Below are 27,946 nucleotides of genomic sequence, written 5' to 3'. Positions count from 1 at the left end.
GGCTGCACTGTCTGGCCTCTGCTACGAAAGCCCTGAACTTCCTCAGGAATGGAGATGGGATAGCCCCATGGGCGTGGAACCCTTGTGATGCAGATCCTTCATGTCCCCACAAAAAGGACACTGGTGGATCATGAAAATATAAATTGCTGCTTGCGTCATCTATATTATATGCTTTTGGCCTAGAATCTATTCATACTGAGAACAAAGGTTTGCTAAACATAATTTCCTTATGAGCATATAGAAAGAACATCCTTTTATATGTGAAGGGATTTTCCATTTACAATTCACTTTCCGGGGTTATTTTACTCATAGGTTATATATTACTGAAGATGCCAGAAATTCCTTCATCAACACTGAAATGCAACCCTACAAAAGACAGACCTTGATATCTCAAACTGATATAATAACATAAATGGTGTGTTTCGATATTCTGAAAACAGAATTCCGTATCCCTCCTCCAAGGACATGCTTATGTTAAATGTTAATGAATTTGCCAGATAAACTGTGCCACGAATGCCTCAACATCAACAATGTGAAGTTGTGTATATCTAGACTAAATCAGGATGTATAGCCATGGTATAGCGGTGTCGTAAGGGCAAACCCAGGTCAATGTTATTAAAAAGCATTGTTGGGACATAGTTCATAGCTAATATTATGAATTGTAACACAAATATGTCCACTCATTACGTCCTTTAATCTGTGGATTTAAGAAAAAAGCAGTTTACATTATTTGTAATAACCCTGCGGACAAAGCTAGTGAAACACGTATGTGTTTAGTTTAGTTTAGTTTATTTATTTGTAAAGCACACCTAACCCTCGGGTAACTGGGCGCATGAGCTTGAGTACATGGTTACAAGAGTGAAAAAATAAAAATACAGGTGGAGTACAAGAGCCGATTTAGGGTTATAGGTAGGTGGCATACAGGAGTGAACAAATAGACATACACGTAGAATACAAGAGCCAATTTAGTGTTACAGGTAGGCGGCATACAGGAGTGAACAAATAGACATACATGTAGAATAAAAGAGCCGACTTTGGTTTACAGGTAGGCGGCAAACAGTTTAATACAGATAAGTGCTGGGGTTGCCAGTGGTTGCAGTTAGATTAGCAATGCAGGATGGTTAATCCTATCTGTGAACCAATTCTTTACTTTGACTTTGAATGGCCGGAAAGAATGCTCAGATCTAATTGTGATTGGGAGGGAGTTCCAGCATTTAGCAGCTGGCAGAGGGTAACTGGCTCCTCCAGCGGTTTTTAGGTTAAACCTTGGTATGCTAAGGCAGTGTGAGTAAGGGGATCTGGTTGGTCTGGTGGGTTTATATCTGGCAAATTTGTCTGTGAGGTATTTTGGTGCAGTGTTGGACAGACATTTGTGCATGATGGCAAGGGTGCGGAGCAGGATTCTTTCATGAATCGGGAGCCAGTGGGAGTTCTATCTGAGACTAGAAATATGATGAGACCTCGGTATGTTCAGAGCTGCCCTCAAGGCATTACTCTGAAGCACCTGAAGTCTGTTGAGGTTTCATTCTAAAGAGCCTAAGAATAAGGAGTTAGAGTAATCTATCTTAGATAAGACTAGCGCCTTAGCTACGGTAATGCAGCTGTTAGTGGACAGGTAAGGTTTGCAAGTATTGATGAGCTTATTTGTATAGGCCATTGAGGATGCAGTGGCACTCACTTGTTTCTTGAGTGAGAGGGTGGAATCTAGATAAACTCTGAAGGTCTTTACCTCTTTAGCAACATTAATAGTGTTCCCATCAATGTTGAAAAACGTTTAACGGGGGTCCAGTTTATTTAGGCGAGCTTGTGTCCCAATGATCAAGAGCTCAGTTTTGTCATCATTGAGGCACAAGCCATGGGCAGCCATCCATGTTTGTATTTCCTGGTATATTTCATTTATCAAGGTGGAATCATTCTCGTAGCAGCCAGTAAGCATGATAAGAACCTGGGTGTCATCGGCATAATTTGTGTAGGTGACACCCCAGTTGTTAAGACGGTCAAAGAGGAGCTTAGTGAATATATTGTAGAGCGTCAGGGAGACGCAGGAGCCCTGGGGCACTCCACAGGTGATAGCCTGAGGCTCAGAGGCGGCTGAGGGGCGAAAACCCTAGTAGTTCGGTTTGATAGGAAAGTTTGAATCCATTTAGACGCTATTGGAGAGAAGGCAGCAGCTGTAGATAGATGTTCAGTAAGGATCTGATGATCGGTAAGGTCGAATGCTGCAGAGAGGTCTAGCAGCAGAAAAAGCCAGTTTGCCTTTATCTCTGGATTTGTCCATTTGATTTTTAAATCAAAGAGGGCAGTTTCAGTGCCGTTCCTTTGTCTGAATGCAGATTGGCATAGGATGAGTAAATTGTTGACCTCCAGGTGTTTTTGGATTTGTAGATAGGCCACTGTGTCCAGTATTTTTAGAAGGAAAGGGCCAGTCGTGATGGGCCTATAAATGGTGGGAATATTGGGATCCAGATTCGTTTTTTTGAGGAGGGGCATGACCCAGGCCTCTTTGAGGCTACTTGGGACTAGGCCAGAATTGATCACAGCGGCAATGAATGGGGCCAAGTCTTGAAGTGGGAGAATGGAAGAACAGGCTCCCGCCCTTCCCCCCTCGCGCTTGGCCTAGAGGATCACGGCCCAGACACCCGCCACGAGAGGAGTTTGCCCATCTACCAGACGATCAAATATCCTGGTACAGGAACATACGGATGTGCCCACCAGCCTGCCCTGCACATGCCGACACCTGCGGCATGGATGGACTCGACTGAACCATCCAGCACTAACTCAACACGTCGTTAGAGATGCCATGACGACTTAGCCAACGGTTAGCACACCTGTGCAAACATACACACCGGACACTCCCACACCAATCCACATGAAGAATATACTCAGTGCTATGACGTAGGCGACAGACATACTCACGGCCGTGCATCTTTATTATTTTCCACATAGGCTCTCAAAATGCAGAAACGCAAGACGCATCATGAACTTATCTAAAAAAGGCTTGCTCACGCTTCTTCTAAGAACCATGTACCATAATGAAGAATATAACGGAGACACGATACTGAGGATAGAGCAATATGATACCATAACCTAAAGCGCTCTGCATCAAACGGTTCCACCTATGCACCAGGCCCAAGTAGGCCGCAGGCAAAAGTTTCCATGAACATTGAATGAGGAAGAGCTTGGTTGCTGACCCTGCAGAATGAGCCCGGCGAAAGCACACCGCCAAGGGCACGATGTTGCAATCTCGCACGCCGCAAGCCAACGCCAAGGTCGCACCTGCAAGATAAACCAGGCACACAGTGGGAAAAAACAATATTAATTGTGCTAAATTTTGCCTCAAACACGGTCCCACCTCAAGTGACAAAGCCAAACCTGACAGGATGCCAAACCCAGGAGGAAGGAGACGCCTGAATCCCACGTTTTAAGACACAGACGGATACAATTAAAAGACTCATTGGACATCTGCAGCAGTGGGAGTAGTCGACCTCCCAACATATGAATAAATCCTCACATTGTTTACACCTACCCACAGTAAAACATTGTTGCAAATGACAGGTGCACCGCGAGCTGAGAACAGCGATAGTCTCAGATTGGGGGGCTCGCGAGCGGACCAATCAGAACATGGGGCTCTTATCACTGACGCCATTAACATTGACCAATCCTCAGAGGTCTTCATGTAACAATTTTCATGTATCCCATTGAAGGGACAGCCCAAGTATATCACCTGACTAACCCTTAACCACTAACATCGTTCTCTATATGTATGCTATACTAACCCTACCACTCGAGTAACCAATCCAGAGTGGAACTAGGTTTTTTGCTAAACTTTGTAAGGTGACGCAAGTAGCGCATCATACTAAGGTAAAAAGGGCCTGCGAGCCCCACGATTGTGTGTGTGTCAGGACGGACGCATACGCTCCTTGACCCATCCCTGCCGTTTTGTCTAATAAACAGCAGAGTCACCTTGCTTCTTGCGTGTGTCTCATACTCTATCTCTTTTGGGATATACGGGAGGAGTTGGGGCCTCCCGGCCCGGAGGTCTGCGGACACCCCGGCCGACCCCGGCAGAATTTCCCCCCGACAGTCTTTTGCGCCTTCCTTGATGACGGGGGCAGGGCAGATATCACCATGGCACCTAGATGGTTTTAGGCTGTGGATAATGTTTTCCACTTCCTTTGGTGTGACTGGGGAGAAGAATAATGGAGGGCAGGTGGGGAGGGTGCGGATCTAGTGGGGTGTTAGTGTTGGAACTATTCGGCAGATTAGTTTTTTTTTCTCAATTTTGGCTTGAAGCATTGAGGTCTTGTGGCAGAGGGCCTTCTGTATGTTGGCGCTCCACACTGTTCTTGACACAGGCTTCAGATGGTGGGTGGCGCTGGGGACTTTAGTTCTCTCAAGATGGTGAAGAGTTCCTTACTGCCAGATTTGGCATTTAGGAATCTGTTGTCATAAGTCTCCTTTTTGGTTTTGAGGATGGCAAATTTGTAAGCAGTAGCAGCCGAGGTGAAGTTGGATTTGTTAACCATAATGGGTGATTTCCTCCACAAGGTTTCTGCAGTTCTCTTGGCATTGCAGAGGGTTTTTAGGTCAGCAGTAAACCATTTATTAAGGTGAGCTATTGGTTTAGTTTTTTGTAGTTTGATGGGGCAACATGATTTACAGCAGTTTCTAAGGTTTCATTGGAAAGGTCGACCAGTTTGTCCAAGTCTAGGTCCTTGAAGTTGGGAGGGTTGAGGATGGGGTGGAGTAACGGATGTAAGTTCTGTAGGGTAATATTCCGGTTATTTCTGGTTAGCATTTGAGCGGCGATGTTTGGGCTGGAGATGGAGGGCAGGGACAGTTGGATGGAGAAGGAAAAACAATGATGATCTGACCAGCAGTAGGTTCATTCTAGAGGATAGCGGTTAGGCAATTAAGATCTGCTAACCAGTCCAGAGTTCTGCCTTTATTATGCGTAGGCCCCGTGATATGGTGTTTAAAGCCCAATCTGGAGATGGCGTTTTCTAGTAGAATAGCATTGGTGTCGTTAGGGTCATTCAGCGCAAGGTTGAAATCACCAAGCAGAATGATTTGGGAGCCTGGCTTAGTATTATGTGTGAGTAGTTCAGTGATATCTTCCTCGATGGGGCCAATGGGGACGGTATAATAGATGGAGTAGGAGCGTTTGGGTTGCAGAGATAGGGACTTTGACTGACAATAGTTCAGCTGACTAGAAGGAGACAGGGGGAGCAGCTCTGAAGCCCAGATGAGCCTTGGATATGAAAGCTACACCTCCTCCTTTGCCAGTGTCTCGGTCAGACCTGATGATGGTGAATCCCTCTGGGAGAGCCAGAGCTAGTGCCCGGCCAGGCCAGCTGCAAGATGCAGCCAGGTTTCGGTGATGGCGAGGAATTCAAGGCCATTGGTGGAAATTAAGTCAGATATGTCTAGTGCTTGCGCGACGAGCAAGCGTGCGTTGATGAGAGCGCCTTTTAGGGGGGAAACTGTAAGTTGCCATTTTTGTTAGGCATTGTAGCCCCGGTAGGCTTAGGATGAATGGGAGTGTTCTTGATTGTGGGAGACTGTCTTGAGGACTTAGCAATGGTATTGCGGTTAGGGAAACGTGATCCTAGTCTCTCATTGCTAAGGTTCAATGGGCAGGGTATCAGCAGAGTAGGAGGCTGAGTATCTCTATACCTCATTCCCACATATAAGAACACATCAGAACTTCAGTGTTCAGCCCAACATCAGAACACAGTGGAATCATTTCCAACTATCCCTAAATTATAACAACAGGTCTTTGCGAGAGGCCCACATCACCCTATCTTCCCCAACTAACTGACTCACCTTTCAATCTGGTAGTCTCCTTGTCCTGCACAGGACCTCACACTCACTATAGCGTTATGCATTGGTGTGGTGGTTTGGAACTGATATTAAGTCATGCTACATCTTCAGCTCTGACACATATCCACTCCAACACTTCACAATAGCAGCTTTCTTGACACCTCAGTGATATCACCTAATAGATCTTGTACCCCTATGCTACCACATAGAACCATATAGGCACTCAGGACTCGGGTTCTTCCAACCTGCAGTCATCATCACCACACATTTCACAACTGGATCTCCTTCTGCTCCACTTACTCCCAGCCTCCCTTGTTTTGCAGAACCACAAACAACAAGGCAGGAAACTTGGCAGAGGTGTGCTACACAAGATGACTTTAAATTACATTATACATACACACATGAGATGCTGATAAATGACACAATATGCCCCAAGGTGGTGGGCCAACCATGTAGGTAATAACCCGCCACCCAAGTTAAGGGCCTGAGCACAGTGAGGATTTGTTTGTTTTGTTGGTTTGTTTATTAATTTGATAATGCGCACCAAGCCCTTGGGCAGCTGAGCACAGCAGTACAAGGATTCTCAAAGCTTTGTTACAGTGCCTGTCACAGGCTAGTGCATACATGTGAATACATTGTGTAGTACAATAAATGAAACAGTACAGGCATTTTCCATTCGTGGATACAGGTGAATACAATGTGAGTACAGTAAGTGAAGCAGTATAGACATTTGCCATTCGTGGAACATGGACAGGTATAACTGATCAGATACAGGACAAGTGTCAGACTTAACATTGCGTAAATTAATGAGTACCTACGGCTACAGCTATGGACAAGCAGGTCCGATGTATAAGTCGCACATCCCTTAACAAGGGTGGCTGTGCCATTACCTACAGGGTCGGCCCGTAGATCCCTACTCGGGTGCTAATGTTTTGTTGCTTTTGCCTTAAAAAATAAAGAAACTTGCCGTTGCAGAGTGGCCCGATGCCACAGTGCTGTCATCCAGGCTAGTCTCTTTTCAATGCTCATGACTGATGTCACAAACATTGACGAGGAACTGCCGGGAAGACAAGGCTGCGTGAAGCTAGTCCGCTCCACAAAGTTATGATTATTTATTTTTGGGGACGGGAAAGACTCTTAGCACCTGTGTAGCAAACTACGCGGGTGCTACGAGGTGGAGGCTGGTGGTGCTGGGAAGGCAAGGGGCGCTGGTTGCTCAGTGCACAGGCTGTCCTTGGTGAATGCAGCCCGAGCTCCGAGCATTTTGATTGGCTTAAAAAGCCAACCAGGGTGCTAATATAACTTTCATGCCCCGCCGCAGGGGAGGACATGGCGTTAAATGACCCGCCAGCTCAAGTTTCATGATGACCTCCGCTCGGGCTGTGGGCCATTAAACGTCGGCAGCGTGAAAGCTATTCGCACCCCGGGATTTCCCAGAGTGTGGATAGTTTACGTTTATTTTTATTCCAACGGGAGATGAGCTCAGCGCAAGCACATCTCCTGTCGGAATTAAAGAAAAATTTGAAAAAATGGCTGCTGCCATTAAAATAGAAAAGGGACTGGGTCTCTTTTCGGATGACGGTGGCCATAGGCCATAGAAAACATGTTAAAAAAATGGCCACCGTCATCCGAAAAGGGAGGTAGTGCCTTTCCTACTTTTATGGCGTCAGGCATTTTTGTTGACTTTTTTTTTTCAACCGCAGTCGGTGGTGAAGGCACAATCGCACATAGGAAAGGCGGCCTGTGATTGGTCAATCTGCCTTTCACAGGTGCGAATACGGATTATGAATAGTAAAGTTTCAATAACCTCAATGAAAGCAATCCCGTGACTCTTCATGTTATCCTTCAGTTTAAATTTCTAGCTTGAATTTTTTACTCAATATATATTGCATAACCTAATACATTTAATTGTGCCTGTTGATCTGTTTTCGCAAATCAAAATGGTAATTTTCTGTCAATTATTCCTAAATTAAGTAACGCAACGGCCTGTGACATTTTTAACATAGTAGTTTAGATCTGTATGTCTTGTGTGTGAATCTGCTCATAGCAAGAGGAGAACAGTTTATCTGCAATAGATGACACCTAATAAAATCCTCCATCACAGATATATTATTACATTTGTCTGCACATTATTGTGGGGATGTATTGCACAACCACACTTAAATATTCCATGCTTATCAATCCCGGATAATTTCTTTAAGAATAAAATGTATGAAAAAGAACGAATTGCGCTTGATTAGAAATGAATGGTTGCATTACCTCCGTGTAGGATGCTGTGGCACTCATGCTAAAACATAGGGTTGTTGGTGTGTTGAAGCAAAATAGTGAAAACATGCAAAAGCATTGCAGTTATGCAACGGGTGCAAGTTCAAACCTATAGTTATGCAGATACACGCCAATGCTGTGAAACATGTTATTTCAACAATGCATACGTTTAAAAGGGTAAAGAAATGGAATATGCGGGTCGCTTTCGCGTGGTTACCTTGCTTAGGAAACCATCTCATTGGTGTTCACATGGCCACTGGTATATATTAGTATGTTTCCCCGGGCTGTGACATAAGGAGCAGCAAATCAGATGGATGCAAACAATCTGTGGGTAAAATAAACAGCCAATTAATGTCACTGAATAAAGAATCAATAATACATGTTTAACGTGTTCATTTCCTCCCTCTGGAAAGAAACGGCGACGTTAACAAAGCAGATGCCTAACGAGACAACCAGGCAATATACAATCCGTCGGAGGCTGCATTCAACGCGCGAGCACATTCTACTCAGAGTTCCACTTGACTGGAAAGAGTTAAACACAGCATTCCACTTAAAATAGAATTCCGTGCTAAGGGTTGGGCGTTATTATTCACCTTGAACTTATGCCTTAATAATTGAACTCCGCTTTGTATTCAGCACACACAGCAATCAATTTAAAATCAATATTGAATAGATAAAGGCAATATTTGTCCACGGATGCATTTTTGATCCTGTGCTTCAAATAGCTCAGTTTGAGTAATGCCGGTACAGCGTGAGCATATTGGAGAGCTACTGCTTTCATCTCTCTTTTCCTCTAGCTCTCTCGCGCTTTCTCTCTCTCTCTCTCTCTCTCTCGCTCTCTCCCTCTTCCCCCTCGAGCTGCCAAGGAGCAGAAATGGCATCCATTTTAAAACATCCGGATCCATTTCGTGGCAGTATGTCTTAGCAGTGCGGACATCAAAACGAATGTTTTGCAACGTGCGTCTTGTAAAATGCAGAACTAGGTAGCTATCAGATTATGAATTGACTGATGTTTTCTTTGCTGGAGGTGAACAGCAAGATCTTTTTTAATAGATTAGTGAGTCAACGAATATCAATTGACACCGACACGAAGGCATCGTATAACCTAGTTACATTTGGCGTTATAATCGTTCAACATGTTTGGACATGTCCACCATTACTCTTCCCAAGTTTTCCCCAACATTTCTGAAATCCAAGGCGCTGTGTGGAGGATTTCCAGGCGCATTGGAGGTAATGAATGCTATGCAAATTCAGAATATGATTTGCCTTATTAAACTGAGTGACAATAACACCTATCATTGTTTATAGGTTGGATGAATACAGCATGAAGTGCAGCAGAAAATCGTTCAATTATTATTATTATCAACATCGTTCCAATACTTTGAACACTGAAGCACCTATTTGCTATCTTTGGGGCAGAGGATAGGAGTGCTCCCAAACACTCGAATGTGTGGTGCATGTGTGTGTCTGTGTTTCTCTGTGTGCACGTACATGCATGCGCATGTTCAAGTGTTAATTAGAGATTGTCAGACACAGACAAAAATAGCTTCCTCATTCTTCACTTTCTCTTACTCAGTCTTGCCCTCTCTACATCCAGAGAAGAGCTATTTGAAAACAAGAAGGGATGCATTTCTAGTGATGCTGGAAGCTTCAGTAAGAACTCTTCTCCTCTTTTCTTCCTTCTGAAATCTTTTTGTACAAGTCAGGAGGCCATTTTCAGCTGAGTTTAACCAATTGATGTGCCAACGAACACACAGCTCCTTCTATTCCGTTTCCAGCACAGTTTCTTGACCTATGGTAAACACTAAGCCATCATATGTGCTGTGAGAGGTTAATGGAATACAAAAGAGAGTGACATCTTCAAACTAGACAGTGGGGAGTCTAAGGGTTGAATCCATGAGGATTTATACTTCTAAGTCAATGTGAGTAAAATTAAGTGAGTAATTGCAGAAAAATGATATTGTATGCTCTATGAACTATTATGTTATGTTAGCTGGCTTTTATAATGTACGCATTACCATCAGAGTGGCCTCAAAGCACCTAGATCTTGTCCATTTGGAGCCGAAACTGTGACCCCAGCTTGAGTTTAAACCAGATTGTGGTCTTTGGGATTATAAGTAAAATGGGGTAAAGTTAAGTATGACAGCGCAAAGAGGGAGAAAGTCAGAGAACAAACCAAATGATCATGAGTGATTGTTGAGATCTATGCAGAGCTGTATATGCTTTATTTATGAAATACATTTTATTTAAATGTGGTTTTCAAACAAAGATATTTGTAAAAAACGTTGTTTCTCACAAATAGATTTTCTTTTTCTTTTCATGTGTGTGTCATACAGTTAAACAAATATCTTTTCACACAGGCATCATAAAACAGAATTAAAATTCCTCTAAATAAATCAAATCCTCCTTCACCCAAAAAGGAAAATAAATGGAATCAACACAGTCAATCTGTTAAAATTCGAAATATGGCATATACATCTCTTCAGAGCATAGTGAGAGCCAGACATAAAGAGTCCCCATAGGGCATCAGGGGTGTAGTTGGAATCCAAACCTGATGCCATAATGGCCCTTCTACGCAACATAACCAGTCCGTTACAATTAGTCAAAAGATGTTGTACAGTTTCCACCTCACCATTACCACAGAGCCAGTAAGATCTGTACCCCCTCAGAATTTTGGACCATCGGCCAACAACTTCAAAGGTGTGTACTACATTGAATTTAATGCAAAGATAGTCCCACACAATGGAATTCCCCACAAATGGCAGATATAAGTTGGGGCTATTTGTCTTTCAAGTATGTATGGACAAAAAAACTGCTGCAGTAGATTTAGCAGTCAGAGTAACAACCATTTGCCCTCATTTGAGAGAGACCAGTTTCAATCGCATTGCGGTTTTAATTTGTAGAGCATTTAACATTTGCATACAATCCCAATGGCTCCTAACCCGTTGATCAACCATGCACCATATCTTACCCAGGGTTGACTTCTTCATGTAACCAGCTTTAGAGACAAAGGCATTAAACAGAATCCCCATCAAGGTATTAGCCTGAGAATGTGCGAGTGTCTAAAACAGCATCAGGCTTCGGAGCACAATGCGTTTGGGGGTAATGATGAGATCAAATTCCAAAGCGATCATCTCTGCTGGAGCAAAGGAGGGGAGTCTCAACGAACATTTAGTAAGGCTAATCTCAAGCTTTGCAATCAGTTCCACAATGCCCGAGCCCCAAATCTTGGCTCAATAACACAATATTGGCACAACATTTGGCAGAGAACAACCTTTAGGGCTTGCTTCAGAAACAACACTCAAGTAAACATATTGGGACACAACCTTGCTTGCCACACCATTCATATTCCACCCCACTCTAACTGCAGGTCTGTGAGATGGTTCAAAAACCACAATCTTAATTTTGTTGATGTTAACCTTTAGAGAATTCAGAACCGAGTATGAGTTGAGGTTCTCCAGGGAACATTGAAGGCCACCAGGCATCAGGTCCAGGACGTCAATGTTCTCCGGATAACCCATCCATAATACAACCCTGTTGCCTAGCTTCGGCGGGAGGGCTCTAGGGTTTATCAATGCGATGCCCATGTCAGAAAGATAGAGATTAAAAAGGACCGGGCCAGAAGAGAATCCTGCTTCAGACCCACTTCGATTGGAATCCAGGCAGTGGTCCCACCCTCTCCCTCAAGCCTTATTTTAACACTTGTATTGGTATGAAGAAATACAAACATCCTCAGTAGACCCGATGGAATCCCCCAGCCCTCCAGCTTCACCCACAACCTGGCTCGATCTACTGTGGGAAAGGCAGCACTATAGTCCACAAACCCTGCATATATCGGACGTTTGCGGATCAGCCACGCCTGTTTGACCGTAGTGGAGAGTGCTAAGATGTTAACCAAAGTAGACTATCCCTTCCTAAAGCCAGTCTGATTCCATGATATGATGTTATTCTCTTCTGCCCACGCAGTCAGCTCTTCCAATAGGATCCGTGCAAATACCTTGGACGAGTCATCCAGCATGGCCAGAAGGCAATAATTACGAGGATCTGTTTGATCACCTTTCTTGTACACAGGGACTAAGAGCTATCATGCCAGGAAGTGGGATCCACTTGAGTAACAGCAATATAGCTAAAAAGCTGAGGCAAAACCCTTGTCCACAAATTGATTTTATTTTGGAAACATAACATTTTATTGGGAAACGGGTAAATCACAATTTGCCAGCACCTTAGATTTAAAACAAAAATGTCCAGATTCACTTTTGTGTGAATTGAATACACCACATCCTTACTCAAGATAATTGTAAGACCACTGATGTAACAGTAAGATACTGCAGGTGTTGAATGATTACCATTCAGAACACAACCTCCCAAAACATTTTTTTAAACATTTTTCAATATGGCTAGGGTTTGCTCTTTAGATATGTGATATGCATTAGATCACGAACTTTCATATCATATAAGATAATCATTGGGTCGTGAATACTGGTAAATTAATTTGAGACATCTAAACTAATGACCACTTGTGTTAACTATGATTAAAAAACAAACTGAACACTAAATACATGTCCATGTTTAATTAATACACTTTTTCTTTGTCAAGACATTCATTTGAATGTAATGAAAAGTAAGGTATTCTTATTAGAACCCATGTTTAAAACGATGTAATGCTCTCACTGTTCCAAAGTGAGGGTGTGAAACCTCTAGTCTTTTCTGAAAGATCAGGTGTGACAAATATTTCTTCTTTCGTTTTATACACTATTTGTCAAATTACAACAATTTTGAGGAGGATACAAATCATCTTAGAGGCTCACAATGAAAGCATTCATTTTTAATCAGTTAAGCATTGCGGATGTACACTTACACCAACAAGCAACCCATTCCTATTTAGACAACTGCTTCAATGCAAGGCACTTCTTTTGCAACACGATAAACACAATTTACAAAATCTGCACAACTATTGGACATCTTCTTATGTCTTGCCCAGCATTAACAGTTGAAAGATAATCATACCTGGCACCACTTACTTCAGACCCTTCTGTTTTGGATGAAGAAACCTGCTGGTTTCGACTAATGACAGCCGACTCTGCAAAATGGTCTCGGATGGCAGCCAAATTCCTAATAGTGGCACTCAAGAGAGCCAACTTCTCAGATACCACCATGAACTCCATGCCTGTAGGAGTCGGTCCTTAGCCAAACGGCCCCTTCTCGACCGAAAGTGGTGTCCCAAGTATCGAACTAGTATTTTTAATGGAAGCCTGAACTTCTTTTGTAAAAACCTTTTTTGGTTATTAAACACAAATAAAAAAAATAATAATAAAAAAAAATCTGCACAACTGTAAAACTGACTCAGACACTGAATACCTCCTGCAACACCCTAAAATGCAAACCCTCTAAAAAATGTCTGTTGACTCCCTTTAACACATCCACCAAAAAATCACATGATGAGGATGAGATGGTCAGTTCATCATCCAATGCAACACATCTCATAAAACCTTCTTTTATAGCAGGCATATCCAACAGTGTCCTAAAATTGGTCCAATACCTCACTTTCTAAATGGGTAGCAGGGTCACAACAACCATACACACTTCCATTGCATCAGCACTATTCTTTTATAAGCAAAGACTTCGAAAAGGCAGGGGTGGTGCAATTCAAAGACAATATTTGGGGGCTGATTCATGGAATTCTTGTGCCGAAAAACAGGGATTTGTGTACCATTCTCGCCGCAAATCCCCATTTGTTAAACAGGGATTTGTGGGCAGAATGGCACACAAATCTCTGTTTTTCAGCGCAAATAATTCCATGAATCAGATGTTAAACCTTCCTGGCCTTCCAACCTGTTTCCGACTTTAGCAGAGAGATAACCAACATTCAGGCTGTTTAAAATAAATTGAGCATCACTCACAAAGGTGGCCCATGTGTTCTGATCAGTACAGCCTTGGAGATTGCCAATCAAAAGGCCTTGCAACATCTCAAATACATTCCACAAAGTGTGATTCTTGTCAAACTTAAAATCAAACATTATGAAACAGTCTCCAATCTGTAGTTTAGTCCACAGACTATAGCATGCTTGTTAGGAGCCATTCAAGAATGATGCCACATACATCATACACCCAACACTGACATTATTCATATGGTTGTCCTCTGTGTATATATACAAATGGATTACGGAACGGTATTGGTGGAAATAATATTCCTGACTCCTGTCACAGTTTTACTTGTATTGGTTGTGCAATCCAATTTAATGATGAAAATGTAAAGCATAACTGCTTGTATGACTATCACCAGTGCCTTATTGCCTCCCTGCTGCTTTCTCTCAAAGTTGATCTAAGATAGAGGCTTCTTGGATCCATATTTTAGCCAAAACGAAGGTAGACGCTCACACATTTAGGTGGCGTGGGATCATGGCAATCCTATTGTAACTATAACTGACAATGGAATTTTGGGTTTATTTAATGTGTTAATGTGTTTAACATAACATTAATACACTCTGCTGTTTGATATTTGTTTAAGTTGTTGTGTGTCTTTTCATGTCATGCATGATGTGAATCTAGTTAAAAAACATGTTTAAACCTATCATCATGCATAGACTTTAACAACGCCATGCTTGGCTGATTTGCTTTATCATTCTCCAACACAGAGCAGTACTTGCAAATTGACTGGCCGAGGTCCCAGTTTTCCTGCATATGTAAACGGAATCCCTTGAGGTACCAACTTATCCTCAGCTAAGATATCACCTTCGACCAGCATGCCAATAACACAAAACTCTACCTGATGTTGTCATCACCCACTAATACACATTGCCTAGGATCATGCATGGACAATTTATTAACATTGATAGCAATAGTTTTCCCTTAAAACGAATGCTTCCAATATTACAATATTCCTCATAAAGCTAGAACATTTCCACTTTCTGTTAGATTAATTGTTGTCATGTATCCTAAAGGCTTTCCCCCAACCTCTCAACAAGGAGCAGATCTTTCAAAGAGCACATACAAAATAAATCTCAGATGACTTTGTACCAACTGTGTATTAATTCATACTTGCCACCCATTCACTTCACTCAACAATGTGAGACCTAATGTTCTCCCACACAAGTAGAGTAACACTCTAATTACAGGCATCCATCATGCCATCCTTATCCCACTGAAAATTATTTTTTTCATTACACACTGTTCCTGATCAGTGGTAAAGCTCAAATATGAACACATAACCATCACCCCCAAACCTCCAAGCTAATGGTCAGCACTTGGCTGCCTTCATATGTTTGCATCCAGTAAAAGCTTTTCTGCATATTAGCAAAGCTTTAGAAAATCAGCCTACACAAATAAGAACCAAACTCGTGTACATTGGCTGGACTTCTAGAAAAATAAGTTTACCAATGATCAAGCCCCATCATCGTTTATAACAATGATGCTTTGCCCAGTTGGTGTGTCAACTTCACTACAATGGATACCATTCAGAAAATACAGCAACTGAAAGAAATCATGCTCCATGGGTCCTGATGGCCTTAATGGCATAACTATGAAAGACAACATGATAATTTGGGCAGAGTTCTTTTACCAGCTATTTCAGAATATATGCACTGAGTGTTGCATACCTAATTCCTGCTGAAAAAGTTACCTGGTACCAACCTATAAAAAGGGGGAGCACTCTTATCCTAATAACTACAGCCCAATAGCACTCCTGGATCGCACAATCAACATCTTTGTCTTTGTTGGTACTAGATGAACTAAATGACTGGTTAAAACATAATAATAGGTTATATATGTTTCAGACAGGACTTCAAAAAGGAGTGAGGACAATAATAAACTGGTTTATGCTTAAGCTGTTAACAATGAAGATACAGAAAAAAGAGAAGTGCCGCAATATGCAGGATTTAAAGACCAAAGTGCAGCTTTTAACTGTATTAGCAGACAAAAGCTATTTAATACGATTTGGGAATTGGGTTTCCAAAGGGTCTAATACAAATATTAATCCTGCTACACAATGACACTGAAATATACATTATATTAAACTTGAATGGTGCTCTCTCTAGCAAAATATTGGCCATGATTGGGTTAAGACGATGGTGTGTTTTAGCTCTGACTCTTTTCAATAGTTACCTGTCGGACCTAGTGGATTCACTAATAAAGGCCCACTCATTTCCACCTAAACTGGGTAACAGTCATGTTGAAGGGGCCCCTGAGGGACCCTCGGATGTGGAAACAAGGCACAATCACCACACACGAATGGATACGCCAGACACAAGGTTCTGTTCCCAAAATTTAGGGTTTATTGCAATCCAAAATTAGTCCCAGTTGGCCAAATGGTCCCACGCCCTGCGACGTGTGTCTAACAGACCTCGGGGGATGCAAGAGAGTAAGAGACGTACATCAGTTACATATATACAAAAAGAGCACCTTCCAATCAGTAATGACACATTATGACACATTTGATGCCGCCCCCAATTCATTTCCCTTTGAATTAGAGGCGATGATTGACCATTGTGACAAATATGACACCGTAGACCACCATATTTAGTAACAGGTTGCAATCTCCAATTTTACAGACATCAGTCTTTATTTGCGAGAACACAACCGTTTCTGTTTTCATGGGCAAGCTGCGCATAGGAGACTGGCACATGCCAGGCCTCACTATCTCTTAGTTTCGATTCTCGCTCTACTGGTCAGCCCGCTCTCCGGGGCCTCACTGTGCTCAGAAAGGGGGGGCATAAAGAAGAACATAATTCAACTCTTTAAATGCTAGTTTCATACATTGCTATTCTTTCAGGAGACTCGCTGGCATTCGTGTACTGATTAAAATGCCTTGCTCCCTGCCTTCAAGGATATGTGAGGGAGGAAATCGGGCATTTCTGTCTGGCTTTCCAGTGTAATGTTTCAACATGCTTCTTATCCTTGGGTCATTGAAGCGAAATAATATCTACAGCAACAAATCAGTTTTACATGAGGCAAAGTGGCAACGTTAGAGAGAGCAGAGAGAAAACAAAATGGCGATTCTGGTCATCTTAAAATGACCTCACTCTAGTTGAACTAATAGCTACGTAATAACTAATGAGTATATATTCCTAACACTGTAAATGAGGCGATTGGTCTTCGGCCAACCAATTAATCATGCATTTCCTTCCGCCCACGGGGTGTTTAGTATTTCTGGACTGACAATGTAAATACTTTAATCTTTGCAGAAGATATAGTTTTACTCAATCGTACAAGGATAGGGTTACATAACTCGTTTGCCGAAACATTGAAGTAAGTGAACATCAGTGGTATTATGATAAATACAGATAAAACAACAATTATGACTTTAACCAAGCTAGGAAAAAAGATGATTTTCATGTGGTGTATAGCCAACACCAAATTAATGGAAGTGCAGTATTTGTCCTATTTAGGATTAACAATACATAATACATTAGGGTCAACACTGAAGTTTGCCAGGCTGAGGATCAAGGCTACAATGTTTTTTGATGCAAATGAAAAAAATGATAAATTAAATATGGTCCCTACTTATTAATCCCTCTAATACATGTTTACAAATTGAAAATCACACATGCCTTTTTTATGGCTTGGAAGTGACATCATCAGTGAAAAAAACCTTACTCGATTGGAGGGTTATATTCGGAAAAACACTCTGAGGTTACCACAAAGCCTCCTTATGATCCTGATTAGGCTCAACCTAGGACTGGAATCTCTGCGATCAGTAAGTAATATCAAAAAGTGAATGCTGCTTCAGTAGATCCTCAATCCATCAGAAAACACACTGTATGTCATACTGAATACAGTGTTAACAAATGAGACTTCAAAACCCCTACAACACTGGACACAGGAGACAATCTCTTGTTTAGTCATTATTGGTGGAAATATAAATCTTCTCCAGAATAATCCACAAAAGATAACAAATATGGCCAAATTATTTGATTGGTGCAAGCAGCATGATGACCTGGATAAATAAATATATTCTATACAAACAGTACACATGTGTATTTATGAACAATTAAACCATTTCAAGGTATCTGGGACACTGCCCTGATGCAAGGGTGAGAACCTTTTATCTGTGCTCTGGGTTTGATCGCTTTTTGACATTATAATGTTGTGGTCACAGAAGAGGTCTGGCAGTTAGAGACAGAGCCTGTAGACTGTTCAACACTCCCGATCAATTGGAAACCATTGATCATTTATCTATGGAGTGTAGAGGCAAGCTGAATATTTGCAGGAATCACTTCAATCGATATGATGTCAATAGTGAAGAAATATTGTCTTTAAGTTTCTGACTTATGAATTGTAACATCATTTCTACACTGATTATGATATATTGCTTTTTTAATGAATTTAGGCCATCTTCTTGGTGAGAATTGGGCAACTTTTTATTGTTAGAATGAACACATTTTAAAATATTGCATTTTTTAGCTTGATAATATCTTAGGAAACAGTACCAATTAATTATGTCTACTAATCTAACACCTAATTAGAGCTTTCAGAGTGACATTACTTTGTAAGTGGACCGAAATTGGGGGAGATGCAATTAAAATGTAATGTGTATGAATGTATTTGTAAGTATGAGGTGATGATGTGTATGTCGGGAATTATAAAGGTTTTCTTTTAAAACACATATACTTATTATATAGCATTTAAAACAAAGAATGTATACATTTAACACCTGAAGCACAGAAGGGATGATATTGGACATCACAAAAGATTCTAAGAAGAAGAATGGAAAGAAGATATTCTTCTATGACAATCACTATGCAACAATCTTCCAATCACCCTCAAATACTACCCCACCTCACATTGGTTCTGGAAAAGACACAAAAACCTGTTCTGTGCACACTACTTCACGACCCAACAACCACAATATCTTCACTACCATCAACATCAGTACTATATTACAATTGTGGGCACGCATGCCTCTGTAAAATTGGGCATTTGAGGGCATAACCTATACTGTGTAACTGTGCTCCCCAGGGCTTGTTCTGCATAAAACCAATACTAACAGTAAAAAAATCCTAACTACCCCGCAGACTGAGTACAATTACTTCTAAGGAACATTCTCCAGTTCAAATCTCAATTTTCTTTAAAGATTACATCTAATCGATTTACACAGCGTGGCAAGGTAGACAACTAAAATAATTTAGGGTGACTTCAATTCCCAGTTTGAGCCGCTACATAATCATACTGGAATACTTGAGCAGGCAGATCTTGCAGGGGGGAATCACTCACAATCAGCATCAAAATGGTAATGAGCAAGTGGGGGTTATATATAATTTTTTCAATTTGTGTAGGTATTTGTATTTATTACATTTATAAAGCGCCTTTCGCCAAATGTGCTGAACAATAAAACAGGAACAGAATAAACAGTACAATCAAATTGATACAAGTGAATACAAATTTACATAAGCAAAGAAACAGAATTCTAAGAGGCTAAAGATGAAAGAAGATAAAGTTTGAGATTATTCTGAAACATACAAAGGGATGAAGAGGAGGGAAGTGACGGAGAGAGAGTGTTCCACTGTTTGGAAGCCTGAAGAGAATAGGAACGCAAATGAGACGAAGCACAATTCAACAGGCACAGTCAAGAAAAATTAATTCTGAGATTGAAAGGGGCATGGCCGGGCATATAACTAGAGTAGAGAGCAAAGATAGGGGGGTATCAAGCGATGGGTGCATTTGAAAACAATTGAAAGAAAGTGATCTAAGGGGTGAGTTTCAGAAGGAAGTAATGAGATTGGAAGTAAAGATGATGTGATCGAGGCCCAAGGGGGTAAGGAAAAAAGAAGTTGAACGGAGGAGTTATAAATAGAATGAAGAGGGAAGAGATGACAGACAGGGAGACCAAACAATAAAGATGAACAGTAGTCAATGCGGGCAAAGAAAAGGAAAAAAGAAGAATTTTTGTAGCGTGAAAAGAAAGTAGGCACAAGCACAATGACTGTTAAACAGAGCAAAACGGCGTGAACGGGTGTAAAGGCAGAGGAAATATTGAGGCTGAGTACCATCAAAAGGAAATACACCAAACACGGGCTTATAAAGATTCACAGATCTTTATTACTACTGCACAGTTTACAAAGAAACAAATCAGATAGCTATCTGGCCCTCAGTACATCACAGTGAATACCAGCCCTTCAGTGTGAGAAGTGAGAGGTACTGGACATCTGGACATTCGGTTATTTATACATTTTCAGTAATAATGTCCAGCCCCTCTGCACCTTAATAATCCATGGTCTAGAGTTCATGCCAGGTTCACTTATGGTTCATACAACAATATGCACACGGATTATCTTCAGTTTACGTACAAACAAGTTACAATTGCAACAGTGTATTCCAGATTTAGCAGTAAGCCATAGCACATGCCCCTTCAAAATGCAGTTCAGCCAGTGTCCATGTTTGATATTTACTTTACATTGTGTCGATGTATGTCCGTGGATCAGGCTTATTAGTGCAGACAATCCTTAGACCACAAGTCAGACATGGGACAAGGTCTCTTTACTCAGCCTAAACATTCCGCCAACGGACAGTCTAAACAGTAACTAAAGTTCAAGGTTCAGGAAGGCTCGGTTACAAGTTGGAAACACAGTCCACATTTTAGAACACAGAGTTACATTTGAACAGAAATCAAAATGGCAGATGATCCCAAAATGGCGGCGAAGTCGATCTAAAATCGGCACATTTGAAACGCGGTTTTCTTCGCAGAGCGACTGGGCTTAGGCCAATATATATTACAGAAGGATGCACAATATGATTTCCCGTTTAACACGGGCAAGAGAAGAACTATGGAGAGAAAAATAGAGAGGATCAAAGATGTAGCCCAAAATTACACACTGAAAGTGAGAAACAAAGAGTAGATGGAGGAAAAGCAAGAGGAGTGGGAGGGAATGAGAGAAATAGTAGAAGAAGGGAAAAACAGAACCTCGGTCTTTGAGGGATTGAGGTATACAAAGTGGGAAGACATCCAGTTTGGGACAGCAAAAAGACAGCTTGAGACAGTAGATTGTAAAACAGAATCAAAGGGAAAAAAGAGAGAAATATCTGACTATCATTAGCTTTAGAGATGAAAGGAAAGATAGAAAGAATAAACAAGAGCAGAAATAGGAGCAGTATAGAGATAAAAAAGGAGAGGGCTAAGTACTGAGACTTGGGAAACACAATATAGAAGAGGGAGCGAAGAAGAAGAAGAGTGTTCAGCCCAGGTGACTGTCATGAACCATAGTACGTGTCCCTTCTGGACCTCCTGGTCCTTATCGCGCCGCGGCTTGCATTCCTTGTTACTCCCAACATGGCCGCAACAAGCGACTTGCCTCACACCAGCTTTCATTTCGCAAACGGCACGTCCTTGAAATTGGCTCCGCCCCCACAGCCCCGCGCGTCTCAATGCTATCATTAGGTAGTGACTTGACGTGTGTGTGCTGTTTGGCGAATCTTCTATCCAAGATCCTGGTTCCCTTCCTCCTTCCTTCTCCTTTTCCCTCTTTTCGACTCATGGAATCCCATTCTTAGCGACCGCTACCTACTTTCCTGGACATCCTGGAACAGCAGCCTTCCTGGAACTCTGAACGCGCTCTGCAGCCGGACGAATCTCGAGCGAGTCTATACAAGACCCGATCCGTCCACAAGAGGAATCCTCCCGCGGAACAGAGCAAGAAGCGATCCCAGGTGAGACGGGTGAGATTTACGACAGTGACAGAAAAATTCTGTTGCGAAAGATAGGAGTGGAACCAATTAAGAGCAGACCCGACATGCCCAAAGTGGAAAGAGAGGAAATAAGAAGGGAGTGGTCCACAGTGTCAAATGCTGCAGATAGATCAAGAAGAAGAATAATAGAAGAAACTTAGAGTGACAAGCTGTGATTAAGGAATGAGAGACATGAGAAGTGCAGTTTCAGTGGAGTGAGACGGGCAAAAGCCAGACTGCAAAGGGGGAAGAAGAGAATGACGAGTCAGGTAACGAGTCACCTGGGTTTGGGCGGCCCATTCAAGAATTGTAAAGAGAAAAGGTAGGAGATAAATAGGATGGGATAGACGGATCAATAGAAGATTTTCTTTTAGGTCGGGAAGAATAAGCACATGCTTAAAAGTTGCAGGACACGAAGAATGTAAAAAAAGAGGAATTAATGGGAGAAGAACGCTACAGAAGAAAAGGTTTATATACTTGGGGGATCAAAGAAGAAGGATGAGGGTCAAAGGGAGAAGCCGTAGGATGAGCATGAGTTAAGGGAATAGAAGTATCAAGGTCTGTGAGAGGAGAAAACTATGAGAAGGAGTGAGATAATAGAGGAAGAGGGGGTGAAGAAGAAAGAGAGGGAGTGGGAGTGAAAGGAGGAGGAAGATTAGCTGCTTTAAAAGTAAAGGCACTTGCAAAGTCAGAAGAGGTTATGCCGCCTAACCAAAACACAGATTTTTTTCAGTCAATTTTAGGTGGCCTTCAAACATATAAAAAATGACATTTCTTTGCCCTGCATCACCACCACGGAGCGGTCTTTCTAAATTGTTTTTTTTATTTATTTTGCTTTGAATAAAAAGGTAATTTGACCTAATTCCGTGCCAGGATGCTCATTTGTGAGTCTGGGTATGAAATCTTATAATTGACATCTCCCCAATGGCATACCTGCAAAACAATTTTTGAAGTGGGGAATATTGTTAGTCATCTTGATTTCATTCTAAATGCTATAGCTTATTGGGAGACAATGAGATGCCTTAATGTGCTGTGATGTGTGGAAGCAACCATGACCTAGTGATAATACAGGTGGATGTGGATACCTTTCCTTTAATAATATTTAACAGATACAATATATGCCTGCCTATTATGAAAAGTGGCAATTTGTGTAACCTAAGATGGAGTCAGGTTCATTGGGAATCTGTATTACCTTTCATCTGATGACAATCAAAACCTTGATTCTTCGCTAGATATAGAAACGTATAACCTGGATGGGTGTAATTTCTATGCAATCCTAACTGAGCTAGTTAGTCCATTTGATATACAATCATGCAAGTTTATTTAGAGCCTTTCTGTACTGGCTCCCTCCTGATTTGACAGTGAGAGCATCAGATCTAAGAGCAAACTATAGTCTGTATTAAAGTGTGCTAGGGTTGACAAGACGTTTCTAGTAAGTTGTCTCAGATGCAATCACAAATCAATGATAAGCTAAACAAATTGATTAGATGAAAGCAAGGTAGGAACAGCCATAGACAGCTTCTAAAGAATAAAAACAGCCAATGTTTTGGAAAATCGTGTCACATGGAAGTTATAACACATTTGGCCTCATTACAAATCAGGCGGACCGGAAATAACGGTGGCAGTAAACCCGCCGCCACCGTTGTTTCCGGACCGCCTGATTCCGACTCCTGCAGGCGGGAGGTGATGTTCCCGCCAGGTTTGACCTGGCGGGTTTAACACTGCCCGCCTGCAGGCAGACGAGGAAACACCAGCAGCATTACGAGATGCTGCCATTGTTTCCATGATCCCCATTCCCATTGAGTCCTATAGGACTCAATGGAAATGGGGATTAACACCATTCCGCCTCCGTGATTCCTGGAAAACCGGGGTTGTAATGCCCCGGTAATTCCAGGAATCACAGAGGCGGAATGGTAATACGAGTCCGGCGGCCTATTGACCCTTATTATGACCATGCCGGAACACGTATTGTATGATATGATATGGTATTTGTAACGCGCCTAAACACAAGTGTTTCAAGGCGCGACGAGGCAGGGAGGGGGAACAAAGGGAAGACAGACAACGATCCTACTAGGCCAGGTGTCATTCAGATTACGCAAGTGCATGGGTAGAGGGGAAGGGAAAAGTGCAAGGGGAAAGGGAGAGGGGAAAGTGCAGTACAGGGGTAGTAGAATAACAAGATAAATAATAAGGGCCAGCTGGTGGCAAGTGCAAGTTAAGTGCAGACAAGTGCTGGGAAGGGGGGCTCTAGGGATACAGAGACAGTCCCGCAGTGCAGGGGTTTCCAGGGAGGCAGTACAAGGGGAGAGTGGCTGGGCCAAGGAACGAGATCGGTGAGAGTGGCCCAGTTGCAGATTCAGTGCAATTTCAGCCAAGAATTTAGCAGGGGAGAGGGGGAGAGAAAGCAGAAGCAAAGAGGAAGGTTTTGAGGTGCTTCCGGAACCGTAGATGGTTCTCCTCAAGTTTCAGGGAGGCAGGAAGGCTGTTCCAGAGGGAGGCCCCTGCCGCGGAGAGAGATCTACCCCCAACTCGTTGCTTGGAGAAGCGGCTGACCCTGAGCGAGTTGGAGGCGGATGAGTGAAGAGCTCGAGAAGGAAGATATTTAGGAAGAGAGAGTTGAAGGTATTTTGACCCTAGGCCCCAGAAGGCCTTGTGTACAATGCAGAGGGTTTTGAATTTGATCCTCGCAGCCACTGGGAGCCAGTGTAGAGATTTCAGTCCTGGAGAGATACGGTCCGTAGGCCAAGGACATGTCTCGCAGTCCTGTTCTGGATGAGTTGCAGAGGGCGGAGAGTAGAGGCAGACAGATTTAGATAGAGGCTGCTACAGTAGTCCAGCTTAGAGAGAACCAGGGCTCTGGAGACAGTGAGCTTCTGGGGGAAGGAGAGGAAAGGAAGAATACCTCTGAGGAGGTGCAGCTGGTAGTGTGACTTCTTAGAGACGTCAGATATGTGAGGAGAGAAGGAGAGTGTGGAGTCAAAGATGACCCCGAGGTTTTTTGCCTTGCAGGTAGGAGCAGGAAGAGTGCCAAGAGAGGCCGGCCAGAGAGCTGCAGGGAAGGAGGGAGTGGGTATGCCGATGAGTAGAATCTCAGTCTTACTGGCATTAAGGCAGTGGTCATTGGCGGCACACCATTCCTGGATAGCAGACAGACAGTCAGAGATGAGGGAAGGAGAGAAGAAGGCTGAGGGTAGCCTGAAAATGAGCTGGGTATCATCTGCATAGCACTGAAAGTTGGGGCAGAGAGTGGCGATGCGGTGGGCAAGGAGTGCCAGATACTCGTTGAACAGCCAGGGAGAGAGGTTAGATCCCTGGGGGACATCACAGGTAGAGAAAAAGATGTCAGAGAGGAAGATATGTATGACAATTTCAAGGTAATGCATGCTGATAAACGTGAGCAATACACAATCAGTCTGAATGCAACAGGCTTCTATCTTAGGGATAGAGGAGTACCTTAATGAGTTAGCTGTTAAAGGAAGATATGCCCCTAGGAGACAAAAAAATGGGAAGATCCCTGGCCTTGATAGCCTACCACAGAGCTCTTCAAATCAAAATCTGCAACTTGGATTTCTATTTTGACAACATTATGAACATTATGTATTGTATTTAATATAGATAATATTCACCATGCTTTTGGAGCCTGGTGGAAAATGTTAGTATTTTTATAGAGGTGACCATAATGGCCTTGACAAATATTGCCCAATTTAATTGATTGGCAGCTTGGAAAAGGTGACAAGATACAGGCAGTGAGGCTTAACCGGTGGGCAACTGAGCAGACTATTATCTCGCATATGCAGGCCATTTTGCACAAAGTGGTAGAATAGTTGAACAGGCATGCTGCTTTCCTCTCATCAAACAGAAGTACACTCTATTGGAAGCTATGCCAATATATGTATTTGTAAGCCTTAAAGTGGCATTGAACAATGTTAACTGTGACCTTTTATGGTCTACTCTGAGATCTTTAGACAGTCATCCCTAATTCTGAAAGCTTGACAATCTTTTTATGGAGATAACCATTCTGCGGTTAGATGGTGCCATATTGGCGAAAGGACTGAACCCTTTTTGGCTAATAAGAGTGGCCGACAGGGATGTGTTGTAGCCCCACCTGAACCTTTCACTGATTATCAATGATATTCATACTTCCCTTTTAGGTTTACCAATTGATGTTCCATCCTTTAGTGAAGCAAAATTGAGCATTATGCTGTTCGAAGGCGATGTCTTTCCACATTTAATTTGCATGTTTCTTTTTCTCATCTCATCTCCCCACTTGATGTTCTGTTGGATTTACATGTAGTTTTGTTTGTATTAGTCTAGTATAGCAGTTATTAGAATATGTTAACGTGTCATTTTGGTGTTGTGATTAGATTCTTTGGGCTGATTTGGTGTATCACACCATTGGGTTCGTGGATGTGCTCACACACAGTTCATATTCACCTTTGCCAATTGCCATTTGTGGTTTTTAAGGTGCAGATGGGATGCTTGTTGTGGAAGGGGAAGAAGGATGTAGGGAAGGAGGAGGAGTACCTCTGTTTCTAATCATTAAGGAACGGGAAACCGTGTGGTGTTTGTGGCGCTAGTTCACCCGGCTGAAGCATTAGAGGGGGCTTAGTAGAAGGATGGTGGCGGAGGCAGGGCATCAGAGAAGGCCCTGTAAATTAACACAGAGGAAGGGGTGGAAGTGCCTTTTGCGAATCAACCCATCGATGCATTGGAGGGGGCCCTCTTGTGTATGTTTCCATATAGGCAGGGGGGGCACTTTTGGATGCCCAAGAAGTCAGGATCCTTAGTGGATGTTACTACAGAGGCAGGTGAAGCAAGGGGCATGGGGGTATTCTCCTCTTGTGTAACGGTGTGGGGGCTGCAGTAAGAATGCTGAAGGGGAAGAATGGGGCTGCTCATGTTTCTGCGGGGGTAACTGAGGAGGAAATGATCTTCAAACATTATGGTGAGAGTGAGGTTCATCAAGAGAAGACTCAGGTGAGGACAAACCTGTGGAGGTGGTGCAGCAGGTGTTGGGCATAGCTAAGAGAGAGGGGTAGCTTGAAGAGGATTGGGTTGAGGACCTCGTGGTGGGGGAGAGCAAAGCATAGGAGCCGGAGTGTGGAACAATTTTGCACTATGCCAGGGATGACTGTCTTCTTCAAAGTGAAAGAGTGTCTATCAGGGGCTAGAAGGCAAGAGATAGTGGACACTCCCTATGGATGATTGCCATGAGCATCCTCACTTGCTATTGGCACAGAATGTCTATCCAGTGAAAGTGTCCCCTCCATCAACAGAGGCCACTCATTATCTGGCGTGCAACACCATCACCGCTAGCAGAAGTGAGGAGGAGGAGGAGGTTCCTAGCACTTTCCAATAGCAGGATGCCGTCAGGTGGCAACATTCGGCATGCTGTTCCAAAACCCTTGTGCCAGTCCAGCCTTCCTAATTGGTACCATTGGCAGTGGAAACCTATGTCAGCAACAGACACCTAAAACCGGCACCACCATAACAAATGTATGTGTATTTAGTGCAGTCCATTCACCAGGGAAGCTGAACCAAATAGTGGTGGGAAACCTGAGAATATAGAAGAAGTTGCATCACTCCTCCTTCTCGTAGGGTACTGTGCAAGGTAATTATTTATTTTGCATTTTTAAAGCGCTCACACCCCCCACAGACATTGAGGCGCTCTTATAGGAATTGTTTGTTTTTTAGTTGCGTAATTGTTTTTGTCTTAGTTGTGTATTTGTAATGCGCTTAAATACCCAGAGGTTTCTAAGCGCGGACCCGGGGATTGAACCTGTGGTGCTTCGTGTCGTCTTGCTTCCAAGGCGAGCACGTTGCCGCTGAGCTATCCTCCCCGGGACGATTATAGGGGAGAGACTAGTCTCCCAGTGCCACTCCCTAGTCTGTCTGAGAGCTGGAGAACTTTAGAAAAAGCTCTGGCAGGGCAGAGAGCTTATCATTTTAGTGGATGGCTGTGCTCAGTGAAAGAACCTGAGGACCTCAATGTTCAGCAATGCCCTATTCAAAAGCCCTATAACCATAGAAAACCTGAGAACTGTATTGGGCTGCTGTGATCTTTATGAGAGCCTAGGAATAGATGCAGAGGCTGCAGCCTGTGGGAAAACATGAGAGTGTTAGTGGCTCCCTTTGGGTATACAGTATTTATAACACATCTTTTATGAAGACATGCTTTTGTGCCGAAACATTTATAACAAAA

The 27,946-nt window shown here is 42.7% G+C and overlaps 1 protein-coding gene across 4 annotated transcripts in view; it reads right to left on the bottom strand.

Annotated features, from left to right (window-relative positions):
- The window catches only part of LRFN5 (leucine rich repeat and fibronectin type III domain containing 5), a 1,390,562-nt gene that overhangs the window by 832,151 nt on the left and 530,465 nt on the right, over positions 1-27,946 (bottom strand). For all 4 annotated transcript variants that reach the window (XM_069637473.1, XM_069637475.1, XM_069637476.1 and 1 more), the window contains one exon: positions 8,306-8,413. The gene's annotated coding sequence lies outside the window, so the exon portion shown is untranslated. The remainder of the gene's footprint in view (positions 1-8,305; positions 8,414-27,946) is intronic.

This window comes from Ambystoma mexicanum, chromosome 14 (genome assembly GCF_040938575.1).
Source record: "Ambystoma mexicanum isolate Mex_15411 chromosome 14, UKY_AmexF1_1, whole genome shotgun sequence".
Taxonomy (NCBI): domain Eukaryota; kingdom Metazoa; phylum Chordata; class Amphibia; order Caudata; family Ambystomatidae; genus Ambystoma; species Ambystoma mexicanum.
The sequence above is the reverse complement of the archived record's forward strand: the minus strand, read 5'-3'. Positions and strand labels throughout refer to the sequence as shown.